The sequence below is a fragment of the Equus przewalskii genome, chromosome 2 (assembly GCF_037783145.1).
Source record: "Equus przewalskii isolate Varuska chromosome 2, EquPr2, whole genome shotgun sequence".
NCBI lineage: Eukaryota > Metazoa > Chordata > Mammalia > Perissodactyla > Equidae > Equus > Equus przewalskii.
Window position 1 is genome coordinate 33266685 of NC_091832.1, and position 25790 is coordinate 33292474.

The following is a 25790-nucleotide window of genomic DNA, read 5'->3' on the forward strand; positions in this document are numbered from 1 at the left end:
CCAGTTCAACATGGTGAGCCAGAGCAGAAAAGCACACAATGCACGGCAGTTGGGACAGAGAGAAATTTATCATACATGTTTGTAAATCACCTGTTTCCTCAACAGACTGGCCTCCGTTGGCATTAGTATTCATAGTGCCGTTAATTTTAGGAACCTTCTTCCTTGGTGGGATGATGACCTGGGGCTTTTTTTTTTTTTTTTTTTTTAATGTTATGATAGATTACAACCTTGTGAGATTTCAGTTGTACATTTTTGTTAGTCATGTTGTGGGTATACCACTTCCCCCTTTGTGCCCTCCCCCCACCCCCCCTTTTCCCTGGTAACCACCGATCTGATCTCCTTATCAATATACTAACTTCCACCTATGAGTGGAGTCATATAGAGTTCGTCTTTCTCTGATTGGCTATTTCGCTTAACGTAATACCCTCGAGGTCGATCCACGTTGTTGTGAATGGGCAAATTTTGTCTTTTTTTATGACTGAGTAGTATTCCATTGTGTATATATACCACATCTTCTTTATCCAGTCATCAGTTTCTGGGCATGTAGGCTGGTTCCACGTCTTGGCTATTGTAAATAATGCTGCGATGAACATAGGGGTGCAATGGACTCTTGAGAATTCTGATATCAGGTTCTTAGGATAGATACCCAGTCATGGGATGGCTGGGTCATAGGGTATCTCTCGCTGGCTTATTTCACTTAACATAATTCTCTCAAGGTCCATCCATGTTATTGCAAATGGAATGATTTTGTTCTGTTTTGCAGCTGAGTAGTATTCCATTGTATATATGTACCACATCTTCTTTATCCATTTGTCTGTTGATGGGCACTTAGGTTGCTTCCACGTCTTGGCTATTGTAAACAGTGCTGCAATAAACATTGGGGTGCACAGGACTTTTGGGATTGCTGACTTCAGGCTCTTTGGATAAATACCCAGTAGTGGGATGGCTGGATCGTATGGTAGTTCTATTTTTAATTTTTTGAGGAATCTCCATACTGTTTTCCATAGTGGCTGCACCAGTTTGCATTCCCACCAGCAGTATATGAGGGTTCCTTTTTCTCCGCAACCTCTCCAACGTTTGTTGCTATTAGTTTAGATATTTTTGTCAGTCTAACGGGTGTAAGGTGATATCTTAGTGTAGTTTTGATTTGCATTTCCCTGATGATCAGCGATGAGGAGCATCTTTTCATGTGCCTATTGGCCATCAGTATATCTTCTTTGCAGAAATGTCTGTTCATGTCTCCAGCCCATTTTTTTGATTGAGTTGTTTGATGTTTTGTGGTTGAGTTGCGAGAGTTCTTTATATATTAAGGATATTAAGCTTTTGTCAGATATATGACTTGCAAATATTTTTTCCCAGTTAGTGGGTTGCTTTTTTGTTTCAATCCTGTTTTCATTTGCCTTGAAGAAGCTCTTTAATCTGATGAAGTCCCATTTGTTTATTCTTTCTATTGTTTCCCTTCTCTGAGAAGGCATGGTGTCCGAAAAGATCCTTTTAATGCTGATGTCAAAGAGTGTACTGACTGCGTTTTCTTCCAGAAACCTTATGGTTTCAGGTCTCACCTTTAGGTCTTTAATCCATTTTGAGTTTATTTTGGTGAATGGTGAAAAAGAATGGTCGATTTTCATTCTTTTACATGTGGCTTTCCAGTTTTCCCAGCACCATTTGTTGAAAAGACTTTCTTCTCTCCATTGTATGCCCTCAGCTCCTTTGTCAAAGATAAGCTGTCCATAGATGTGTGGTTTTATTTCTGGGCCTTCAATTCTGTTCCATTGATCTGTGCACCTGTTTTTGTACCAGTACCATGCTGTTTTGATTACTGTAGCTTTGTAGTATGTTTTGAAGTCAGGGATTGTGACGCCTCCCGTTTTGTTCTTTTTTCTCAGGATTGCTTTAGAAATTTGGGGTCTTTTGTTGCCCCATATGAATTTGAGGATTCTTTGTTCTAATTCTGTAAAGAATGTCTTTGGGATTCTGATTGGGATGGCGTTGAATCTGTAGATTGCTTTAGGTAGAACGGACATTTTAACTATGTTTATTCTTCCAATCCATGTACATGGAATGTCTTTCCATCTCCTTATGTCATCATCCAATTCTCTCAGAAAGGCCTTGTAATTTTCATTGTATAGGTCCTTCATTTCCTCAGTTAAATTTACCCCAAGGTATTTTATTCTTTTTGTTGCAATTGTGAATTGTATTGTATTCTTGAGTTCTTTTTCTGTTGGTTCATTACTGGAGTATAGAAATGCTACTGATTTATGCAAATTGATTTTATACCCTGCAACTTTGCTGTAGTTGTTGATTACTTCTAAGAGTTTTCCAATCGATTCTTTGGGGTTTTCTATATATAAGATCATGTCGTCTGCAAACAGCGAGAGTTTCACTTCTTCCCTCCCTATTTGGATTCCTTTTATTCCTTTTTCTTGCCTGATCGCTCTGGCCAGGACCTCCAGTACTATGTTAAATAAGAGTGGTGATAGAGGGCATCCTTGTCTTGTTCCTGTTTTCAGGGGGATGGGGTTCAGTTTTTGCCCATTGAGTATGATGTTGGCTGTGGGTTTCTCATATATGGCCTTTATCATGTTGAGGTAGTTTCCTTCTATGCCCATTTTGTTGCTAGTTTTTATCATAAATGGCTGTTGGATCTTGTCAAATGCCTTCTCTGCATCTGTTGAGATGATCATGTGGTTTTTATTCCTCAGTTTGTTGATGTGGTGTATCATGCTGATTGATTTGCGGATGATGAACCATCCCTGTGTCCCTGGTATGAATCCCACCTGATCATGATGTATGACTCTTTTGATGAATTGCTGAATTCTGGTTACCAAAATTTTGTTTAGAATTTTTGCATCTATGTTCATCAGTGATATTGGCCTGTAGTTCTCTTTTTTCGTGGTGTCCTTGTCAGGTTTTGGTATCAGCGTGATGTTGGCCTCATAGAATGTGTTAGGAAGTGTTCCAGCTTCCCTAATTTTTTGGAATAGCTTGAAAAGGATAGGTATTAAATCCTGTCTGCAAGTTTGGTAGAATTCCCCAGGAAAGCCATCTGGTCCTGGGGTTTTATTCTTTGGGATGTTTTTGATTGCTGTTTCAATCTCTTTCCTTGTGATTGGTCTGTTCAAATTGTCTGCCTCTTCTTGAGTGAGCTTTGGGAGATTGTAGGAGTCCAAGAATTTATCCATTTCCTCTAGGTTATCCATTTTGTTGGCATATAGTTTTTTGTAGTATTCTCTTATAATCTGTTGTATTTCTGCAGAGTCTGTTGTTATTTCTCCTTGCTCATTTCTGATTTTGTTTATTTGAGCTTTCTCCCTTTTTTTCTTTGTAAGTCTGGCTAGTGCTTTGTCAATTTTATTTATCTTCTCAAAAAACCGGCTCTTTGTCTCATTGATCCTTTCTACTGCCTTTTTTGTTTCAATAGTATTTATTTCTGCTCTGATTTTTATTATTTCTCTCCTTCTGCTGACTTTGGGCTTCATTTGTTCTTTTTTCTCTACTTCAGTTAGGTGTGCTTTAAGGTTGCTTATTTGGGATTTTTCTTGTTTGTTAAGATGTGCCTGTATTGCGATGCATTTTCCTCTTAATACAGCTTTTGCTGTAACCCATATGAGTTGGTATGGCATGCTATCATTTTCATTTGTTTCCAGGTTATTTTTTGATTTCTTCTTTAATTTCTTCAATGATCCGTTGCTTGTTCAGTAGTGTGTTGTTTAGTCTCCACATCTTTGTGCCTTTCTCAGTTTTTTTCTTGTAATTAATTTCTAGCCTTATAGCACTATGATCTGAGAAGATGCTTGTTATTATTTCAATTTTTTTAAATTTGTAGAGGCTTGCCTTGTTTCCCAACATATGGTCTATACTAGAGAATGTTCCATGTGCACTTGAGAAGAATGTGTATTCGGCTCCTTCAGGGTGGAGTGATCTATATGTGTCTATTAAGTCCAATTGTTTTAGTTTTTCATTCAGCTCCACTATTTCCTTGTTGATTTTCTGTCTGGATGATCTGTCCATTGATGTGAGTGGGGTGTTGAGGTCCCCTACTATTATTGTGTTGTTTTTAACATCTTCCTTTGGGTCTGTTAATAGTTGCTTTATGAATCTTGGTGCTCCTGTGTTGGGTGCATAGATATTTATAAGCATTATTTCTTCTTGATGAAGTGTCCCTTTGATCATTATATATTGCCCCTCTGTGTCTCTCTTTACCTGTCTTACTTTGAAATCCACTTGGTCTGATATGAGAATTGCAACACCTGCCTTTTTTTCCTTGCTATTTGCTTGAAGTATTGCCCTCCACCCCTTCACCCTGAGTTTGTCTTTGTCCTTGGGGCTGAGGTGTGTTTCCTGGAGGCAACAAATTGTTGGATCGTGTTCTTTAATCCATTTTGCCACTCTGTGTCTTTTTATTGGAGAGTTCAATCCGTTCACATTGAGAGTGATTATTGATGCATGTGGACTTAATGCTGTCAATCTGTCACTCATTATCTTGTTTTCCTGCGTTTCTTTTCCTGTGTGCTTTAGATTACCCATTTAATACTGCAGTTTCTCTTGCTGGGTTTCTTAGATTTTTCCTTATCTATGATTTGTGACTCTGTTCTGTACTTTATTTTAGTGTCTACCTTGAAGTTTGTATTTAGAATCTCGTGTATAATATAGTCTGTTCTCTGGTGGTGTCTTACTTACTCGACCAATACTGATTTAGACCCTTTGCTCTTCCCCTCCTAAATAATTATTTTCATTTGTTATTCCAACTCGTGTGATGAATTTGTAGTTAGAGTGCTAAGCTCGTCCTTGTTTTGATAGTTTCCTTATTTTTACCCTAATGCTATAGTTGAATATTTGCTATCCTGTTCTGGTTCTATCCATCGGTCTCCCTAGTCTGTGGATTGTGTCCCCTTTCTCCCTTTTTTCTTTTTTTCAAGTATGAGAGCCTTCTTGAGGATTTCTTGTAATGGAGGGCTTTTAGTTACAAATTCCCTTAACTTTTGTTTGTCTGGAAAAGATTTAATTTCTCCCTCATATCTGAAGGAAATTCTTGCTGGATAGAGTATTCTTGGCTGAAGGTTTTTATCCTTTAAAGGTTTGAATATATCACTCCATTCTCTCCTAGCTTGTAGGCTTTCTGTAGAGAAATCCGCTGACAGTCTGATAGGGGCTCCTTTATAGGTTATTCTCTTTTTTTTTTTTCTTACTTCCCTGAGTATTCTTTCCTTATCATTCCTATTTGCCAACTTTACTATTATGTGCCTTGCGGTGGGTCTTTTTACATTGACAAATCTAGGAGAGCTAAAATCCTCCTCTACACACCTTTCTCCGTTGATCCCTAGATTTGGGAAGTTCTCTTCAATAATTTCGTTAAGCACACTTTCTGCTCCATTTTCCTTTTCCATATTCTCGGGAATTCCTATGATCCTTATGTTCTTACTCCTCATTGAATCCATTATCTCTTGGAGATTTTCCTCATTTTTTTTAATTCTTAGTTCTCTGTCTTCCTCTGTCTGGTGCCATTCAGCCTGTCTATCTTCGATTACGCTAATTTTCTCCTCTGTGTTGTCTACACGGGCATTCAGGGAATCCGTATTCTGTTTTATCTGGTCCATTGTGTTTTTCATCTCAAGTAATTCTCTTTGATTCTTCTTTGTGATTTCAATCTCTTTTGTGAAGTAACTCCAGAACTCAGCTTGTTTCTCTGTCTTTCTCCCTACCTCATTGAGTTTTTTGATTATAGCTGCTCTGAATTCATTATCAGTTAGTTTACCTAATTCCAAGTCCTCAGGACTTAATTCTGTGTTTTTATTGTTTTCCTTCTGTTCTGGGGCTTTTATAAATTGCTGGATGGTAAAGGAGCGGTTTTTTCTCATGGTGGTAGAATTCAGTTGCAGTTACAGCCTGTCGCCACTAGATGGGGGTCGAGAGTGGCATGTTAGCTCTCCGCCTTGGTGCAAGATGGCTGGGCCCACTGGCTTTGATGGCGGGGAGGGCCTGTTACACGCGCCGGTCTGGGTTCAGATCAGTTCTGTTCTCTGGTCTCCCAAGGCCCTTGATTTATAGGGTCCCCGCGGACGGAAGCTTTCCCCCCGTCAGCAGGTCTCCACTGAATCAGCGGCAGGAGTCCTGGATGATCCCCCAGTTGCACGGCCGACCTGGGGCTTTTTTTTGTCAGTCATTCTTTGAAAAAACAATCTTAGTTTTGGTGTGGCTATAGGTGAATGCACTGTAAAGAACACTTGTTTGTTTGAGAACACTAATTTCTTTGACCCTTCATTGTTTCCTTTCATTTACCCACCTGTGAGTTGTCATTTCAACAACTAGTGATGCAGTAATTCCAAAAACAGGAGCTGCTATTAAAGGTAAATGTTTAAAAAAATCAAAACAAATAACAGAAGAAAAACAAAGCAATCATAAGAAATACAAGTCAAAGATGCAAACCATACCTCAGAGCTGAAATAAGTGTAAAGTAAGGCCCTGTACCCAAGTATACTTCCACTCATCCCGGGCATTCCTCCTCCTTTTCAGCAGTTTGTCACATAGGTGACCTGATATTGTGAGACAGGGCCCAGAGATAAGTGGGATAGCTAGAAAAGAAGGAGCTGTCTTTTGCATGATTAGGGATGAGGTAGAGGTTGGTGATGTCGGGAAGTAAAGTGTCTTGGCATTTTTGTGGTTTCATGATATTTTTAACCTATAAATGTATTTTAAAGGAACTTAAAGTTCTGGAATTTCCCTTTTTATTTTACACTCTTCAAAATGCAAAGTAAGTGAACCTCAAGAACCCATGTAACTCTCACATTTTTTAAATTATAAGGCTACCAGAAACTTTCCTGACTCTCTCATTTCTGTATAAGTATTTTTAATGTTATTGCCACAAAAGTTAACAATGAAAATTTAAATTATCAGCATTTTTTTTTTAGATATATCTATGTGAAGTTGTCATGTTCTTAATGACTACAATCTTATTTGCACTTTGTTACTTACTATACCTTGTTTAATTTGAGGGGTTATTAAATCATAACAATTTGGTTTGGGTATCAGTCTTTTTGTTGTTGACTTTTGAAAAGTTCTTACTGTCTCTTCCTGTGGATGAAACACTTTAAAGATGGCTTCAGAAACCATTTGCTCCTGACAGGTGTGATGCATAAAAATACACAGAACTGTTCTAGATCATACTTCTGACTGGAGCAAAATGTAGCATTTCTGGATGCTTAAATGTTGAAGAACAAGCCTTATAAACTGAGAATTGTGTGTGTTTGTCTGCAGTGTACTCTGAAAAGCTTCAGAGATTGGCCACACTTTTTACTTGAATCATTACTTGATTAGTATAATCACTTTAATAATTAAATGTGCAAAAATCTGTATTAGTTGATGATTTCTTGAAGTCTTAGGAATTTTTATTCTGGTTTTTGTATACTTGGTATGGAAGAGAAGAGAATTTTAGAATTTGCGGAAAAACATCATCCACAAATTCATTTTGTACAATTTCCTGAATGCATATACTGTGTAACATGAACTTTTCCCCTTTTTACAATAGTAGTGATTTTTCTTTTTCTTTTTTTATCTCTTTGTTATAAAACTATTTGAAATTCTTTGGGTGGAAGGAGGTTTCTAATCTTTCTATTTTGTCTTCAGGCTCTTGCTCAAAGTACATTGTTTCTTTGTATATTCTATAAATCTGTTTTATGAACTCATCTTCAGCTCAACTTTCCTGGATATAGACTGAGGGCAAGTCCTCCCAAAGCAGGTTTGTACTTACTGTATCTACCACATGTCCTGGGGAAAGCATTAGCTGGAACTTAATTGAGTCTAATCTTCTAAACCTACTTTTATACCCTAAACAAAATGTGGAGGCGTTCCTTGTGGATAGTAATTTTCAGGATGACAGCAGTCCCTGTCCACCCAGCTGAAACCAAACCTCCTTCCTTTTCATCGCTCTGTGTTGGTTCACTGGTTTATTTTGTTCAGTTTTATTGTTTCGCTACCTTTTCACTAAGGCTGTCACTCTGTTAGGGGTCTCAGGGCTTTTTTGTGAGAATCTCAGTTCTAAATCCTCACTTTGCAGGGCTCCAAGATCTATCTCCCACAAGGGTGTTAAAATGTAAACTCCTTGGGTGTAGAGACTAGCACAGCATCCCGCAGCCCCAGTAGTGTAGTAGCTACAGGAGTCGCAGCAACTGATCTTGTTGACGTGGCTTCCAGGAGTTTCCCTTATATCCTGGTAAGCTCAGCTAAGGTGGAGGGATGGTTTTCAAATTCTTGGGTTGCAAGATGAGAGATTTATTTCTCAAATGGAGATCTGATTGTAAGTTTTGGCAGACGCTAATAAAATACTGATGCATACAGCCAATCAAATTGCTCTTTTCTCTTTTGGTTTTGATTTACTTCTGTATAAAAGGAGCATACGTTAAAAGTAAGCGTCAAACCAGAGAAATAAAAGTCTTTCAGTTTGGTTAGGCTAACCTGAGAAAACACTCATTTGAAAACCATAGTCTGAAGGTCAGCAGCAGCGATAGGGAATTTGAAATTCTTATCTTTGCTCAACTTACACTCCTAAGAAGTACTTGAAATATCCCTGGAAGATTTAGTTGCTGGGACCAAGAATAGGTTACCAGCGGTTTGAGCGTCCCACAAGCCTAATCCCCCTCTAATGTGCACCCCTACAATTTAACTTCTTATATTTCTCTAGAGAAATATGTTCTGGAGCCTTGGGAACAGCACTTCTTATATGTTCCTGGTTCCATGTCATTTATCAAAACCAGCAGAGCAATCCTTAAAGCAAGGACTCAGCTCTCTTTTTCAGAGGTTTGAGTCTGAATGATCCTTGGGAATAAGTAAATTAAAATTATGGGTTTTCTCCACCTTTTTGTAAAAAATATTTTCAACAAGGCTGTCTAAAGAGTACATTTCTGCCGTGTCATTCCTACTTTCATGTTATCTTCCTCAGTGAAATCTTAATCATATTCTGGAGATTCCTGGTGCTGGGTCCAATTCTGTCTTTCATATGCTGCAGAATGAGCCCAGACACCTGATGGTGGAGTTTGCTAACAGGCTTAGATGCCGAGTCTTCTGGCAATCACCTTGCACAGTTGCTCCTTGCCTCTTCATATGGTATACGCTTCCTCACTATTTATAGTAGTTGCTTTCTTTGCAACATGAGCCTTGAAATTTCATTCATTGGATATTAATTTAACTTAGTCATACGTATTTTCATGGACAGACATAGATTCTTCATTCACAGTTTAGCGCGCTTTTTCCCGTCTCTGGTAATTAATCTGCCTCCCAAGGAAACCTGCTTCTAGACAGGGCAATCCCGACAGCTTAGGGGAATGCTGTTCCTTCTCAGGCGAGAGAAAGCTGTCTTCAGGAAAACCCAGCCTTGCTCAAAGCTTTCCCCCTCTCTGATGTCCGTCTTCACTGTGCACACAGTAGTCTGGAGACCTGTTTCCAATATCTTTAACAAGACAATTTTCCCAACTACTGCAGAAAAGTGTCCAAAATGCATTTCCTTCAGTATATGTCTTTTCTCCATTGTCTGTCTTTCTTTCTTTCTTTTTTTTTTTAGGACGATTGGCTCTGAGCTAACGTTCATGCCCATCTTCCTCTACTTTTATATGTGGGATGCCTATCACAGAATGGTGTGCCAAGCGGTGCCATGTCCACACCCTTCCCTGGCATACCATTATTCCTATTTTGCTGTTTTGCTGGTAACAAAAATAAGCGATTGAGTAACAAATTGGGTTTCTCAGGGTCACAGGAAGAGTTACAACCCAAACCTTCATTTACCTCCCGTTTCTATTATTCTTTCTAACATGCTTTCCACATTGATCTAAAGTTCAATTTCTATTGAATTTCTAGAAAATTCTTTTAATATTTTAATAATTTAGGGATTATACCCTTGTGCAGTTTCAAAGAGAGATGTGAAAGCCCACCCCCTTGAAGCACAATGGTTAATGAAAGTCTGCTATGAGTCAGTCATTGTTCTGGCCACTTGAGATTCATGAATGAAGAAGCCAAAGATCCTACCGTAGTCGTACGTTAGAAAGTTTAAATTGGATAGAAATAACCAAGCAGGGTAAGGAATGCTGGAGGGGCAGCAGGTTGTAGTATTTAAATAACATGATCAGAGTTGTGGGCCTTAACAGAAGATGAGATTTGAGCAAAGATGCAGAAGGATGATTATCTGAGATATCCTCTTACCAAAATCTGTGATTTTTTTCCTATCCCTTTTTCCTTTTGAGAAACAGCGCTATACCCCATCTTCTCTGTTCTTCAGTTCCGATAGGCAGAGCACTGCTGGGTCATACCACTGTGAATGCAAGTGGCTCTACAGGTTTGCGCTCTCCACCCCCAACCATTCCTTTTATGACCTTCCTCTTCTAAAATCCTGTCCTCAGCCCAACCCTCCTCACCCTCAGCAGATGACCTTGTGTCTCTTTATTTAGAAAATCGAGTGCATTGAATATACCTTTTTCAGCCTTCTGTTGGAGCTGCAAACCTGTCTCTATCTGAACTTTGATTGATCTCTATTAGTTGTCCCTTGCAATCTCACATGTACTCACTGCCTCTCCACGGACTTCTTTCTCATTATCAATATGCTGAAGTCTCTCTCATACCAAAACGTTCTCTCAGTCCTCCCTGTCCATTTACCTGCCATTTAAACTTGTTGCTCTTCGTTTCACCCAAACTACTCAGGAGTAGTCTACCATTTCCTCTTGCACCCTGTTCACTATTCAACTAGTATAATCTGATTTATGCTTCCAACGTGCTAGTTGACCTTCCCTCAGCAGGATCTCCACTGGATGTGAGTTTTTCTTATTGGTCTTTTTTACTGCATTTAACACTACTGATTGCTCTCTCCTTTTTTTCTTTGTTAGATTTCTAGGGTATAGTTTACATGCAGTAAAATTCACTCTTTTTAACATTCATTTCTGTGAATTCTGACAGTCATGTAATCACCACCATAGTCAAATTATAGAACAGTTCCATCACCCAAAAAAATTCCCTCATATTTGGATCATGTTCTAATTCTGTTACTGTTCAACACATTTTTCATTGGTGATTTCATCTACTCTAACAGTAGATGGCTTTCAGTGGGATATGCTAATGTCTTCCCAATTTTTATCTCCATCCCAACTTCTCTTCTGAGCTTCAATCTTAGATTTCCAATTGCCTGCCAAAAATCCCCACTGGAAAATCCCAGAGTCATCTCAGATACATCATGTCTAATACCAAAATAACCACCTGTTCCTCTACGCCAGTTCCTTTATCTCAGTTAGTGGCACTTGCTTTAATTAAGCTAAAATCCTGAGCCCGCTGTTGAAGGACTTCTCCCTTGAGTCACTCTTCTTTCAAATACAGTCATTTAACAAGGTTCTCTGAGTTTACCTGATATGGTGGTTGAATCTGTCCCCTCCTCTTCATTTTCTTCTACTGCTACCTTAGATCTGCACTTTGGTGTGGATGCTTCTCATTTCCCTGGCTCCAGTTTTGCCCACCTTCAAGTTCATTCTCCACCAACCAGTCATCTCTTTAAAATATAGATCTGACCTTGTCACTCCTCTTTCATATTTCTGCTTAGACCTTTAGAGTATTGGGTGGCAGTGGGGGGCATTCACCTTCTAGATAAATTCTAAGAGTCTCGCTTTTTACTATAAGATCTTCTTATATTTAGTTATAGCAGCAATCTTCTGAGTATATATACATAGGGTCTGAATGTAACTTTTCATGTATTTGGTTAATCTAAACACTAGCAGTAAAGTGTAGTAATCAAGATCAAGGCAAAAGAGTCAGACACTCCTGAGTCTTAGCCTTTCCCCTTGTCTGTCTCTTTGACTTTGGGTGAGTTTCGTAACCTCTCTGAGTCTTTTTTCTCATCCAAAAAATGAAGATAATGATAGTATTTGCTTCATAAAGTTACAATGAAGATGAAATGTGGTTTATGTAAAGTACTTAGCACAGTGACACACAGGAAGCACTCTATAAATGTTAAATATTATTAATACTTCTATTTTTCAACTAATATTAAGGGCCCAAATATTCCCTACAAACTGTACTAATATACACGGAATAAATGGGTATTGTGATCTCTGCCCTTAGGAATTTATGTTCCACAGAAGAGAAGCTCAATATCCTCCAAAAAGCTCTTAGTTACATCCTGGGCATGAGATGGTAGAAAATCCCTTAGAGTAGTCCCCATGCATGTATAACTTTGAGTAAAGGCATTTGTACCTCTTATGTCATTTAATCTTCACAGGGGTCAAACACATCTCAAGGAGACCTGTGCCATCATTTGAAAGAGAGAAGGTCTGCCTAGAACAGTGAATTTTAAGGAGAGTCTGTACCATTGAAAACCTTAACGTGTCCATTAAAGTACAGGCTAGTAATAACATTATTAACTTCCTGTTAATAGGTCAGGAGTAGAAAATTAGGAAGAAAGGCAAGGAGAAAACCGAAAGGAATGGAGAAAAAATGAATAAGACAGCCAAAAAAGTGGAAACAACCCAAATGTCCACCAACTGATGAATGGATAAAGAAAATGTGTGTGTAAAATATGGAATATTATTCAGCCATGGAAAGGAATGAAGTACTGATACGTGCTACAACATGGATGAACTTTGGAAACATCCTAAGTGAAAAAGTCACAAAAGAACACATGGTGTATCATTCCATTTCTGTGAAATGTCCAGGACAGGCAAAGCCTTTGCGATAGAAGGTAGATTAGTGGTCTAGGGGCTGGGGAAGAGAGGGTAGAGAATGAGTGCCAATGAGTATAGGATTTCTTTTGAGGGTGATGAAAATATTCTAAAGTTAGTGGTGATGGTTGCTCAACTCTGTGAATATGCTATAATTCACTGAATTGTAACTGAATTTAAAGCGGTATAAACCACTTTAAAAAGATGACTTTTATAGTATGTGAATTATGTCTCAATAAACTGTTATTTTAAAAAAATAAATAGGACTGCAAGTGGTTGTGCTACCAGCATCTATATAAGAATCTATCAGAGGCATCAGCCTGAGAACTTAATGCTAAAAATCCTACAGATGGAAATTAATCAGGTTAGAGAAGTTATAGTTTAGAAATTTAGGAAGTAGGTTTCAACAAAAACACCACAATCCACAGTACCAGACAGAGGACTGTCGGGGTACAACCAAAAACCACATTGTCTTTTCATGTATTTTATGCCTGAACTATGTATTATTTTTATTCTTTCTTAGTATTTTACTAGATACATCTTACCTGAACTTGAGAGGGTGTTCTCAGCTAGATAGTACATGCACCACTATAGTAAACATTCTAGGGGCATTGTTTGATGTCACAAATAGGGAGCACCTGGCTGGGCTGGGAAAGCAAGGTCGTTATTTGTGGTTGAAACACATAAGGCATCCGTGTTTTAGAAGTAATGCTTCTGCATTTCCTTTGTATGTAACTTAGTTCTTGTATCTTTTTGCCTCAGTTGGGCCACCCTTTCTAAGTCCTGCTACACCTTCTACTCAGGATCCTTTCAGGGCTTTCTTGTCCTTCCAGCTGTCCATCCCATTCCTTTATCTATCCATCTGTTCGACGCCCTTTCCTTTATAGTTCATGTCATAGACTCTCATTACCTCAGCTACTACAGTTCTCTCTGCTTTGAGGCTTCTCTTGAGAAGCATTTTCAGAACGTATTTCCCAGAAAAGATCTTCCAGAGAAAATACTGTTTCTGGATGTGTGTGGCCAAGAGATACAGAGGCAGAGGTGTTTCAGAAGTGTAAGATCTAGGCTCTCAGGTTAGCTGTCAAGACCCTCTGTTAGTCATTATCTCTCACCAGCTTTACTTTTTTTCTTTTTTGCCAGTTCTCTACACCTGTTTGATAGGTGCTGATTCCTACCTTGTTGCCTTGATGTTATCTTATTAATCTAGATCATATTAAAGAATCTGCTCAAAATTTAAATCTTTCAGTGCCTGTCTTCATAAAATTTTCTGTTATGATAATTCCTTGGCTCTTAACACTTGAATATAATTATCTCGATTCAGAATACTTAGAGGGCTTTATAAATATTGATATGTATACATTTTCTGTCTCTAGCTCTGATATACCTTCTTTAAGATTAATAAACCTCTGATTTATTATCTCCACAGAGCTTGTATTAAACATTTGTTTACTCATTCAAGCAAATGAATAGGTTTTTGTTAGTGTCGGTTTGTTCTTGATTTTTTTTCTTTTATGATATCCTGCTAACAGGTATGTTTAAAGTAAGCCATACTACCCTAGTCGTAAAAATTTCTTGAATTTAATATTAATAGCTATCATTGATTAAGTGCTTACTCTTTATCAGGCATTGTTGTGTTATCTTCTTTAACTCTCATAACAGCGCTAATGTTTTGTTTTACAGAAGAGGCAACAGAGGCACAGAGGAGATAATACTTGCTGAAGGTTATATAGTTAGTGAGTGGTAGAGCCATCATTCACACTCAGCTCCACAGCCACAGCATATAACCACTTCTCTGCGTAGTGCCTCTGGTGTTAAACTGAGTATCTTGTAAATGAATCGTAAACTTCAACAATCAAAATTTAAAATCATTTAAAATAATTCTTGCAAAGTAAGATATTTTATATTGGGCATGAGTATAATATTCACTTAACAGTTGAACAGGTTGATGATAACAGAGATTCAAAGTCAAATATACTCACCTTAAATAGCTAATAAGGGACAGCAAAAGCACAGAAGGTGTCATCCCCAGTCCATTAGTTAATACCTCTCCCCCAAGTTCCTACTGATTCAGAATCCGTGCATGTAACCTAGGCTGCACCTTAGTACCTAGTGCACCATTTAAAAAGTAAAAATAGAAGTCATTGTTTATGTGACAGTGTTCAGTATTCGGTGAGATACTTGATAACATCTGAAAACTGTTAGAGTTTTATAACACAATACCATCATTAATAGTTGTCAGTCTTTCAACAATTACTCAGGAGTCCCAGAGCCGTCATAATTTAAATTAGTAATTATTAGTTGTTATTTTTAACATAGAATTCAAACAAGATTTGAGTGATATTTGAAATATTTAGATCAGTATATCTGACTGTATAGGGAGACGCTCCTTTTGAAATGTGATACCGCACATATTAAAATATTTCACAGGGGCCAGCCCCGTGGCCTAATGGTTAAGTTTGCATGCTCCACTTTGGCGGGCTGGGGTTTGTGGGTTTGGATCCCAGGCATGGACCTATACACTGCTCATCAAGCCATGCTGTGGTGGCATCCCACATACAAAATAGAGGAAGATTGGCACAGGTTTTAGCTCAGGGCCAATCTTCCTTACCAAAAAAAAATATGTATATCATAAATTTCACAAATCACATTATTAAATCATATTATAACCCTAAGCATAGCTTTCATATACATGTTATACATGGGGTCGAATTTTAAAGCCATGTCAAGGTGCAAAATATATTTATAGTATGAAAAAAGTGAAATGGCAGTATGCACATTCACACCTATAGTACACATGTGCATATTTGATTGCATATACACCAGTATTTTAGGTGAGTATAAGTAAGAAATAGTTAGTAATGGTTTCCTCTGGAGAAAGAGACCAGGGAACAAGATGAGAAGGAGAAGACTTTTTCATTTTTTCTTCATTTGTTCTGATTTTTTTTTTTTGGCCCATGAATATGAATTTCTTTTGTCATAATTATGACCAAAAACAAGTTTTATTATAAATTTTGCAGCTAAGTTTTTTGAGTCTAATTTAAATGAGAATTATCTTATATGAAACATGGATTGTCAAATTTGAAAATGTAGTTACCAGTCTATTTTTTTTTTAATTTTTTTTTTTCCTTTTTCTCCCCAAAGCTCCCCGGTACATAGTTGTATATTCTTCGTTGTGGGGCCTTCTAGTTGTGGCATGTGGGACACTGCCTCAGCGTGGTTTGATGAGTAGTGCCATGTCCACACCCAGGATTCGAACCAACGAAACACTGGGCCGCCTGCAGCGGAGCGCGCAAACTTAACCACTCGGCCACGGGGCCAGCCCCTAGTCTATTTTTGATAATTCCTGATATTCTTCAAGACCCTATAATGCCTCATTTGTTATTAACATTAATTACCATTGTTCAGTAATATGAATGAAAGGAATGGAAGTATTTCTCAGAAGTTTGTTTTCTGTGTAAATTCCTGATACCATTTGTATCAGGTCAATTTTCCATAAAAGTAGAATGCTTAAAAATTTCGTTTGTTTGGAGGCCGGCCCCATGGCTGAGTGGTTAAATTAATGTGCTCTGTTTCGGCGGTGCGAGGTTGGCCGGTTCGGATCCTGGGTATGGACCTACACACCACTCATCAAGCCATGCTGTGGCAGCATCCCACATAGAAGAAGTAGAATGACATGCAACTAGGATATATAACTATGTACTGGGCCTATGGGGAGGAAAAAAATTTCACTTGTTTGGTATTAAAACTTAGTACTATTCAATTCAACAAACATTTGAGCAACTGTAGTTGGAATAGATAGATGCTGGTGTTTTTTTCTTCACATTTCAATAATAGACTATAGCTCTCCTCTCAAATTCAAATTTATTTTTAGATGAATTGTAACTTAAAATATTTTTGACTACATGTTTTGATCCATATTTTGGGACTTAGGGAAGAATATTCAAATTAAGAGCTATCATGAGGGGCTGGCTCCGTGGCCGAGTGGTTAAGTTCGTGCGCTCCGCTGCAGGCGGCCCAGTGTTTCGTTGGTTCGAATCCTGGGCGCGGACATGGCACTGCTCATCAAACCACGCTGAGGCAGCGTCCCACATGCCACAACTAGAAGGACCCACAACAAAGAGTATACAACTATGTACCGGGGGGCTTTGGGGAGAAAAAGGAAAAAAAGAAAAAGAACTATCATGGAAAACCAAGAAACATGGGTAGCCTAAAGATGGAGCTTTATAATGTGCCAAGAGAGAATTTGATATATCCATACTTAATTATTTTTGGTAGAAAGTCCAGAATTAAATTGATTAATTGATTGGTTTCATTTGTTAAGGCAATATTAATTTGTACCTACTATCTAGCAGGCTTTCTTCTGACCTCTGGGACTCAGAGATGACTTTTCACTGGGAACTTGATCATCTACTAGAGAGACAGACGTATAAATATAGGGATGAGTAAGACAAAGACATGAACAGAGAAGTGATAAGATTTGTTAGGGGCCAGCCCAGTGACGCAGGGGTTAAGTTCCCACGTTCTGCTTTGGCGGCCCAGGGTTCACCGCTTTGGCTCCCAGGTGCGGACATGGCACCGCTTGGCACGCCATGCTGTGGTAGGCATCCCACATATAAAGTAGAGGAAGGTGGGCGTGGATGTTAGCTCAGGGCCAGTCTTCCTCAGCAAAAAGATGAGGATTGGCAGCAGTTAGCTCAGGGCTGCTCTTCCTCAAAAAAAAGTGTGTTTTATTACTCATAGCAGTTCCTGCAGATTAAGGTTCTAGTAGACTTCTCTGCAGTTTGCAAAGCACTGGCAGTGTGGATTCACTGATGATTGAAAGGGTTTGGTTTATTTTCCTTCTTTTTTTTTTTTTGAGGAAGATTAGCCCTAAGCTAACATCCGCTGCCAATCCTCCTCTTTTTGCTAAAGAAGACTGGCTCTGAGCTAACATCCGTGCCCATCTTCCTCTACTTTATATGTGGGACACCTGCCACAGCATGGCTTGATAAGCGGTGCATAGGTCTGTGCCCAGGATCCAAACCAGCAAACCCTAGGCCACCAGAGCAGAGCACGCAAACTTAACTGCTGTGCCACTGGGCTGGCCCCGGTTTTTTGTTTCTTTTTTTAAATCAGGGTTTATGTATTCAAGGCCACGAGCTGTAGTGTTATATTTAGAGATGAAAAGAATTGAGTAGAGAGATTACCAGTGTTCTAGTCCATTCTCTAATTAAATTGTATATTTTGTGCTGTAGTGATTGACATTTTTTCATCTGTACTAGATTTATTTTGATTATGGTAGAAGTGGCACAAAGCATTTATTAAAATGCAAAAAGTGTCTAAGATACTAGAAAGAATAGTAAAATATAATACAGAGGCCTATAAAATATGCCAATGGTCTCTTTGGAATCATCTTTATTCTCACTACTGATAGAATTGCAAATGGACTGTCCTCTGCTGAGGTTTTTTTTGAGGAAGATTAGCACTGAGCTAACTACTGCCAGTCCTCCTCTTTTTGCTGAGGAAGACTGGCCCTGTGCCCATCTTCTTCTACTTTATATGTGGGATGCCTACCACAGTATGGCTTGCCAAGCAGTGCCATGTCTGCACCCGGGATCCGAACTGGCGAACCCCGGGCCACAGAAGTGGAATGTTCGAACTTAACCGCTGCGCCACGGGGCTGGCCCCTGCTGAGTTTTTTGGAACAAACCTATTTAGGGCCATTTTGCCATTTTATTTTCCTAGTGACTTGACATACTATGCCGTAGGGGTAACAGACAAACATCATTTTTCACGCTACCCTCCTTGCTTAACCCCACATTCTCTCGTACAAAAACAAAAGACATCTTAACCAAAATGAAAATGAAGTTGGAATTCAGATGAGAAAGTACAGGAACAGAGCAGAGTTGAAAGAAAGGTTATGTTGAAAAGATGAGTGCTTTGGAGTTGATTATGTTTTAATTCTACCTCCAACCTTTTCTATCCCTGGGATTGGAGCAATTTAGTTAACTTCCCTGCATTTCCGTTTCCTCATTTCTGAAATGAAAGTAATGTAATAGTACCTACCTAACTGAAAGAGACTGAGCCACTGCTTGTTGTTATTGTGGTGAGACATTAACCTCGGATTTAGTTTTGATTGCAAAGCATTTATTCATTAACACGTTTTCAGTGCGTATCTTGTGGGTCAGGTACTGTACTAGATGCTAGATACACAAAGTAGACCAATAAGATAGAGTCCGTATCTTCAAAGAGCTCAAACTCTAGTAATGCATTCTTAACTTGTATCCACGTCTTTGATTGGGTCAAATAGCAAAGGCACATTTAAGAGGGTTGGTGGCAAAATTTTTAGCACTGGTAAGGCAGCAAATGGTCCTGCTGTTGACCAGAAAGTAGAAGCTAAATTTCTAACTTCGATATGCCTCAGAAACTGGAGAAGCACATTGAGTCCAGTTTAAAATCTTTGCATTTCAAAGTGGCACATTGATAAGTATTTGAGACATTATCAAAAAAGAAGACTTTTCCTTGCTTTAATTTCAAATTAGTTAAAATGCATGTTTTCTTTGATGGTCTTTTTGTTGGTGTTGTCTGTAAAGATGTTCATTAGAGAAAATTCTTGGTGGTTGTTTTGTGCCATCAAGTTGGCTCTGACTCTTGGCGACTGTGTGAATGAGTGATGTCCACAGTGTCCTATCCTCAGTAGCCCTCCTCAGCTTCAGGAAAATTGTGCCTATGGCTTCCTTTATGGAGTCAATCCATCTCATATTTGGTCTCCCTGTTTTCCTGCTGTCTTCTACTTTTTCCAGCATTATTGTCAGTAATTGTCAATTGTTGAAAATTCATTATAAAATTATGATAAATAAAATTTTGAATTTTGTCTTGGCAAAAAGGAAATCAACAGAGAACAGTATTTAAAAGGTTAACCTGTCTGTGCAGTACAATCTAATAGAAGATTGAGTAAAGTATAAAAATAAATTCACAGAAAAGAAAGAACAAATAGCCAATAAAAATAGAAAAAGATGCTCACCCTCATTAGTGAGTCTGAGAATACTGCTTTTTAACTATTAGTTTGGGAAATATAGTATCAAGTACCTGTGAGAATGGAGGAAATCCAACACTCATGTATTTGTGATAGGAGTGTAAATTACTTTAACCAGTCTGGAACTAAATCTGGTGGTATCAGATACGTGTGCGTGTGTGTGTGTGTGTGCATGTGTACTTTTTTTGACCAGTTTTGGAAATAAAAGTACCAGTAGATAAGGATTTAAAAGTGGTTTCTGTGTCAAAAGAAACAGCAAAAAATGTAAAGTATTTCAAGAGGACTGGTACATATATACTATGACACATTGTACAACTGAGACATGAATGAGATAGATCCATGTGATAACCTGGAGATTTTCATAATAAATTAAGGGAAAATAAAGCATTTTGCAAAATAACTTATATAGTATGGCTCCATTTTTCTATTTAAAGCAAACCTGTATATTTGTGATTGTTTTGTTAATGAGTAAAGATTCTACTGAGTAACTTTGAAAATCTAATTGGCTTTATTCATGAATTGGGCAGCATTCCACCTAATAAATAGAAAGGCTCTCCGAGGAGTTGTGCATAATGGAAGGGTTTTATAGGCAGAAACTGGGCAGCATGAGAAAGTTATTAGCAAAAGAAAAGAAATTATTGTTTCAGGTAAAGTCCCCTTTCTTTGGGGAAGGGCAACAGGGGTCCTGTCAGGCAGGTGACCTCACTAGTGTCGATCAGGAATTTCTAGACTGATTGGTTTAATGTCACATTCCTGAGAGGGGTTGAAACTTCAATCAGGTCTTGGTTTGCCCTCCTGGAGGCAAGTGACTCCATCTTGGGCCTGTTGTTTCTTTTTTAACAATTTGTCGGAGCCATAATGGTATGGGAGATTGTATACCTACTGAAGACTGTTAACGTCGTTCACCTCCGGCAACTGGAATTGGCTAGCTGAGGGGGAGACAGATTTATTTGTTTCAATAGATACTTTTGTCATTTAAAAAAAGAAAACTAAAAGAGAAAAAGCAATGAAAGTTAGGAGGAAGGAAGACAAGCCCTTGGAATCCAATTATTTGGATGTAGAGATACATGTTTCTTTTCACAAATGGAAAAATACAATGTATATTATTTTAAAGCCTTTAAAAACACTATCGTGTTTTAGCAGGTTCACAATAGATATGTGGATACGCTTATGTTTTAATTACCTTAGAAACCACCCAGACCACTTTAGCACCTTTATTGAGATGTAATTGACATAAAGTTTACATATATAAAACATTTGGTTAGTCATGACACTTATGTACATTCATGAACCATTGGTACCATCATGACCATATTTACCACCCCAAAAAGTTTCCTCGTGTGTTTATAAATCCCTCCATCCTGCACTACCCTTCCCACAGTTCTCATCACACACTGGTCTGCTTTCTGTCACTCTAGGTTAGTTTGCACTTTGTAGAGTGTTACGTAAATGAAATCAGAAAGTGTAAACTGTTTTGTCTGGCTTCTTTCACTCAGCAGGTTTATCCATATTGTTGCATATGTTAGTAGCTCATTTTTTAAAATTGCTGATGCACTATGGATATACCACAATTTGTTCACCTGTTAGGGGCAGTTGGGTTGTTTTCAGTTTGAGGTTGTCACAGATAAGCTTGCTGTGAACATTCATGTTCAGATCTTTGTATAGACATAGGCTGTCATTTCTCTTGAGTAAATACCTAGGAGTGGAATGCCTGGGTTACATGTAAGTGTACGTTTAAATTTTTTAAAAACTGCAAACTGTTTTCCAAGTACTTCTATCATTTTATGTCCCCGGCAGCAATGCATGAGAATTTCACAGGCTGTCCTATTTCTGGTGAATTTCCTTTGCACATTCTCCAAAAATACATTGTGCATGTTATATGTGGGTCTATTTCTGGATTCTCAATTTTTTCCTCTTGATTTAATTGTCTTTCTTGATGCCAATACCACACTGTCATGGTTACTGAGGCTTTGTAATAACTCTGGAAATCAGATAGTGTGATTGAGTCCTCCAACTTTGTTCTTTTTTTCCAAAATCGTTTGGCTATTCTCAGTCCTTTATTTCCAGTGTTAATTTTAGGATCGGTTTTTTCTACAAAAAAAGCCTGTTGGAATTTGATTGGATTTGTGTTGAATTTGTAGATAGCATTGACATCTTACAATATTGAGTGTTCTGACCCGTAAGCATGGTATATTTTGACATTTATTTATATCTTCTTTAATTCTGTCAGCAATGTTTTAAAGTTTTTAATTACCAGACTTTTGTAATTTTGTCAAATTCATATCTTTTTCTTTTAAAGATTGGCATCTGAGCTAACAAGTGTTGCTAATCTTCTTTCTTCTTCTTTTTTTTTTTCTTCTTTTTCTCCCCAAGTCCCCCTAGTACATAGTTGTATATTTTAGTGGTGGGCCCTTCTAGTTGTGGCATGTGGGACGCCTCCTCAGCATGGCCTGATGAGTGGTGCCGTGTCTGTGCCCAGGATCCCAACCAGCGAAACTGTGGGCTGCCGCAGCGGAGCGCACGAACTTAACCACTCGGCCGTGGGGCTGGCCCCTCAAATTCACATCTTCTGATGCTATTGTAAATGGTCTTTTTAGTTCAATATTTGTTTTTTCATTACTGGTATATGGAAATACAATAGACTTTTTTTTTGGTCTCTCATTGTGCAACATTGGTAAAATTTACATACTGGTTTTATTAGTATTTTTTATAGAGATTCGTTTGGATTTTCTATGTAAATACTCATGTCATTTCTGAGAAAAGACAGTTTTACTTCATTTCTAACTAGATGCACCTTTTGCTTCTTTTTCTTGACTTAATACACATGCTAGACCCTCCAGAGCAAGGTGACTGGAGGTGTTGAAAGCAAACATTCTCGTCTTATTCCTGATCTAAGTGAGAAAGCGTTCAATCTTTCACCGTTAAGTATCATGTTAGCTGTAGTTCTTTGAATTATCTGGTTGAAAAAATTCTTTTTTATTCCTAATTTGCTGAGAGATTTGTCATTTCAATAAGAATACATATTGGATTTTATCAAATACTTTTCCTGTATTTCTTGAGACAATAGGGCTTTCTTCTTTTGTTTATTATGCACTTGTTTGATGTTACTTGATATTTGAATATTAAGCCAACTTTGCCTTTCTGGGATAAAAGTTGGTTGTGAGATATTTTTCTTTTTATATGTTGTTGAATTTGATTTGCTAAAATTTTATTTAGGTTTTTTTACATCTAAGTTCATGAGGGATATTGGTCTGTAGTTTTCTGATAATTTTTATGTTTGGCTCTCTGAGAAATGCTGACCTCACAGAATGAATTGATAAGTGATCCCTCCTCTACAGTGTTCTGGAAAATTTTGTGTAGAATTGATACTGTTTCTTCCTCCAATATTTGGTAGAATTGACTAGTGAAACCATGAAAAAAATATGACCCATAATGAGGAAAAAATAAATCAAACTGATTCATAACTGACAAACTTTAGAATTAGCAAACAAAATCATTAGTTATTAAGTACAATTATTATATCTATATTTCACACATTTAAAAAGTAGTGAATGGAATTGACATAATAAGGAAACTCTGGCTAGAACCAGTAGACGGAGAGTAAGTGAGGCTGTAGAAGACTTGAACAGCATGGTCGGCCGACTAACTAAACGCTCCAACAGCAGACACAGGCACAGTGGCACACTCGCCGAGCCAGACCGTGTAGGACAATTCCTAATAAACTGCAGAGGATTCAAGTCACAGTGATTAAATTGGAAATCAGTAAGAAAAACAGCTCTGGAAAATCCCCCAAACACTTGGAAACTAAATAACACAGTTCTGAATAACTGCAGGGTCAAAGAAGAAATCAAAAGGGAAATTACAAAGTATTTCAAACTGAATGAAAATTAAAACCCAAGTCAAAATTTGTGGGATCCTCCTTGTATTCATTTCCTATTGCTCCTGTAACAAATCACCACAAATTTAGTGACTGTAAACAACACAAATTTATCATCTTACAGTTTTGGAGGTAACAAGTCCAAAATCGGTTTCACTGGACTAAAATCGAGATATCAACAGGTCTTTGATTCTTCTGGAAGCTTTAAACATCTTTTAGAGGCTACCTACACTCCTCAGCTCAGGGCCCTTTCCTCCATCTTCAAAGCTAGCAGCGTAGTATCTTCAGATCTCTCTGGTTCTCTTACTTCCCTCCCACTTGTAAGGACCCTTTTGATCACATTGGATCCACTGGGTTGATCCAAGATAATAGTTTCCCCGTCTCAAGATCCCTTAAGTTAATCACATCTGCAAAGTCGTTTTTGCCACGTAAGGTAACGTATCCCGAGTCCAGAGATTGGGATATGGATATCTTTGGTGGTGCATTATTCTGCCTACCACACTGCTAAGGCAGTAGTTAGGTGGCAGTTTACACCACTACTGCCTATATTAGAAAAGAAAAATAATGTCAAATTATTGACCTCAGATTCCACCTGAGGAAACCATTAAAAGAACAAATTATATGAGGTAAATAAGGTCCAAGATCTAACGTGAAACGTGGTGACTATTGCTGATAACAGTATTTTGTGTAATTGAAATTTGCTAAGAGAATAGAACTTAAGTGTTCTCACCAAGGGGAAAAAAAGACAAATATGCAAGGTGATGGATGTGTTAACTATATGGGGAATCCTTTCACAATGTGCATATATCAAATCACCGCAGTGTACACTTTAAATATTTTACAATTTTATATGTAAATTATACCTCAATAAAGCTGAAATTTAAAAAATAGCAAATTAAACCCAAAGGAAATAATAAAGATAATAGGGGAAATAAGTGAAATAGAAAACAGGAAAACAAATCAATAAAACTGAAAGGTAGTTATTGAGAACATCAATATAATTAATAAACCTATGATTTGACTCTTACTTTGATGATGTTTAGTGTTAAAGCTTGAAGTGAAAAATTTTAAATTGTGTTATAGATGTATATTTTTGATAGAATTTAACTCTAGACTCCTTTTGTCGTACTTACTCTTCTGGTTCCAGCGCTAGACCCTGGGGAGATTAGCTTATACTAGTCAAGCTTCTGTGAAGCAGTCATAGAGCAGAAAGCCTATTTTTAACATAAAATGGGAAGGATAATTACCAAATCATCAGTACATTTCAAATAGTATCCAATGCTGGAAAAACACCGAGAGACTTACTCTCTGGTGTTTCTTTTGGTTGACATCTCTCAATGATCCCTCGTTCTTACGTATTTTATCACCATTATTCTTTTCCAGTTCATTTACATTTACAAAACTTACCCTTTTCTCACCTGGGTTTCTGCTTTGCTCTGCCCCAGTTTCTTAGATAAATCATCACATTTTCTTACATTTTCTGTGGAAGAAAGAAAAGGACAAGATAGAATCCCCTGCCTCAAGAAACTCTAAACAAGATTCTTAAGTATGATGTAAACAGAATGATTTAGTGTCAATTTTAGGATTTCAAAGCTGGGAGAAAAGTAAAATGTGAAAAAATGACAGGAAAGCAAAGAGATCAGAACTGAGTGTTAAGAGTGGGAACTCTTACTGAAGCTTCCATTATTGGAACATTCTACTCTTTATGTACAGCTCTGTGACAGTGCATTTGTGCCTTTACCCTACCAGTAGTGGAGTACCTGTTCTTAGGTCTTCAGAGCCTCTTAGTTTTGTGTCACTTCAGTCCCGAGACCCAGACTCTGGACACATTCATCTCAAGTCTTGGAGCTAAGGAGTTCGTCTTATATTCCAAAAGGATAGAGAGCTTCAAGGGAGACTTTTTATGATTCAGAGTCTCTTACCTGGGTGTTACGTGGCCACAAGATCTTCAGCTGGTCTGCTTATTTCAGGCACTTCAGACCATCCCATTCCTGTCACCAGATTGTTGGGAAAAAAATAAAAATCTCCTGTCAACTCAGAAAATCCTTTCCATAAACGTAGGAAAAAAATAGTTTTATTATTGAATAAGCGTTAAGACTGAAGTGAGCATCAAAGGCAACCTGGTAATGAGATTCTAGACAGAAGGAGATCTCACTTTTTGATAAAGCCAGTCAGATATAATCCATTACTTACTTGTTCTCAAGGTAATGATAAT

At 37.9% G+C, this 25790-nt stretch overlaps 1 protein-coding gene and 1 long non-coding RNA gene across 51 annotated transcripts in view; one reads left to right on the forward strand and one right to left on the reverse strand.

Moving 5' to 3' along the window:
- Window positions 1–25790, forward strand: part of EIF4G3 (eukaryotic translation initiation factor 4 gamma 3) — a 319678-nt gene that overhangs the window by 199965 nt on the left and 93923 nt on the right. The gene's annotated exons all lie outside the window — the stretch shown is intronic.
- LOC139080311 (uncharacterized) lies at window positions 23293–25566 on the reverse strand. The gene is made up of 3 exons (XR_011534725.1): window positions 25498–25566; window positions 24994–25055; window positions 23293–23420 (listed from the first exon to the last, which is right to left on the reverse strand). It is a non-coding gene; the product is annotated as an uncharacterized lncRNA (long non-coding RNA).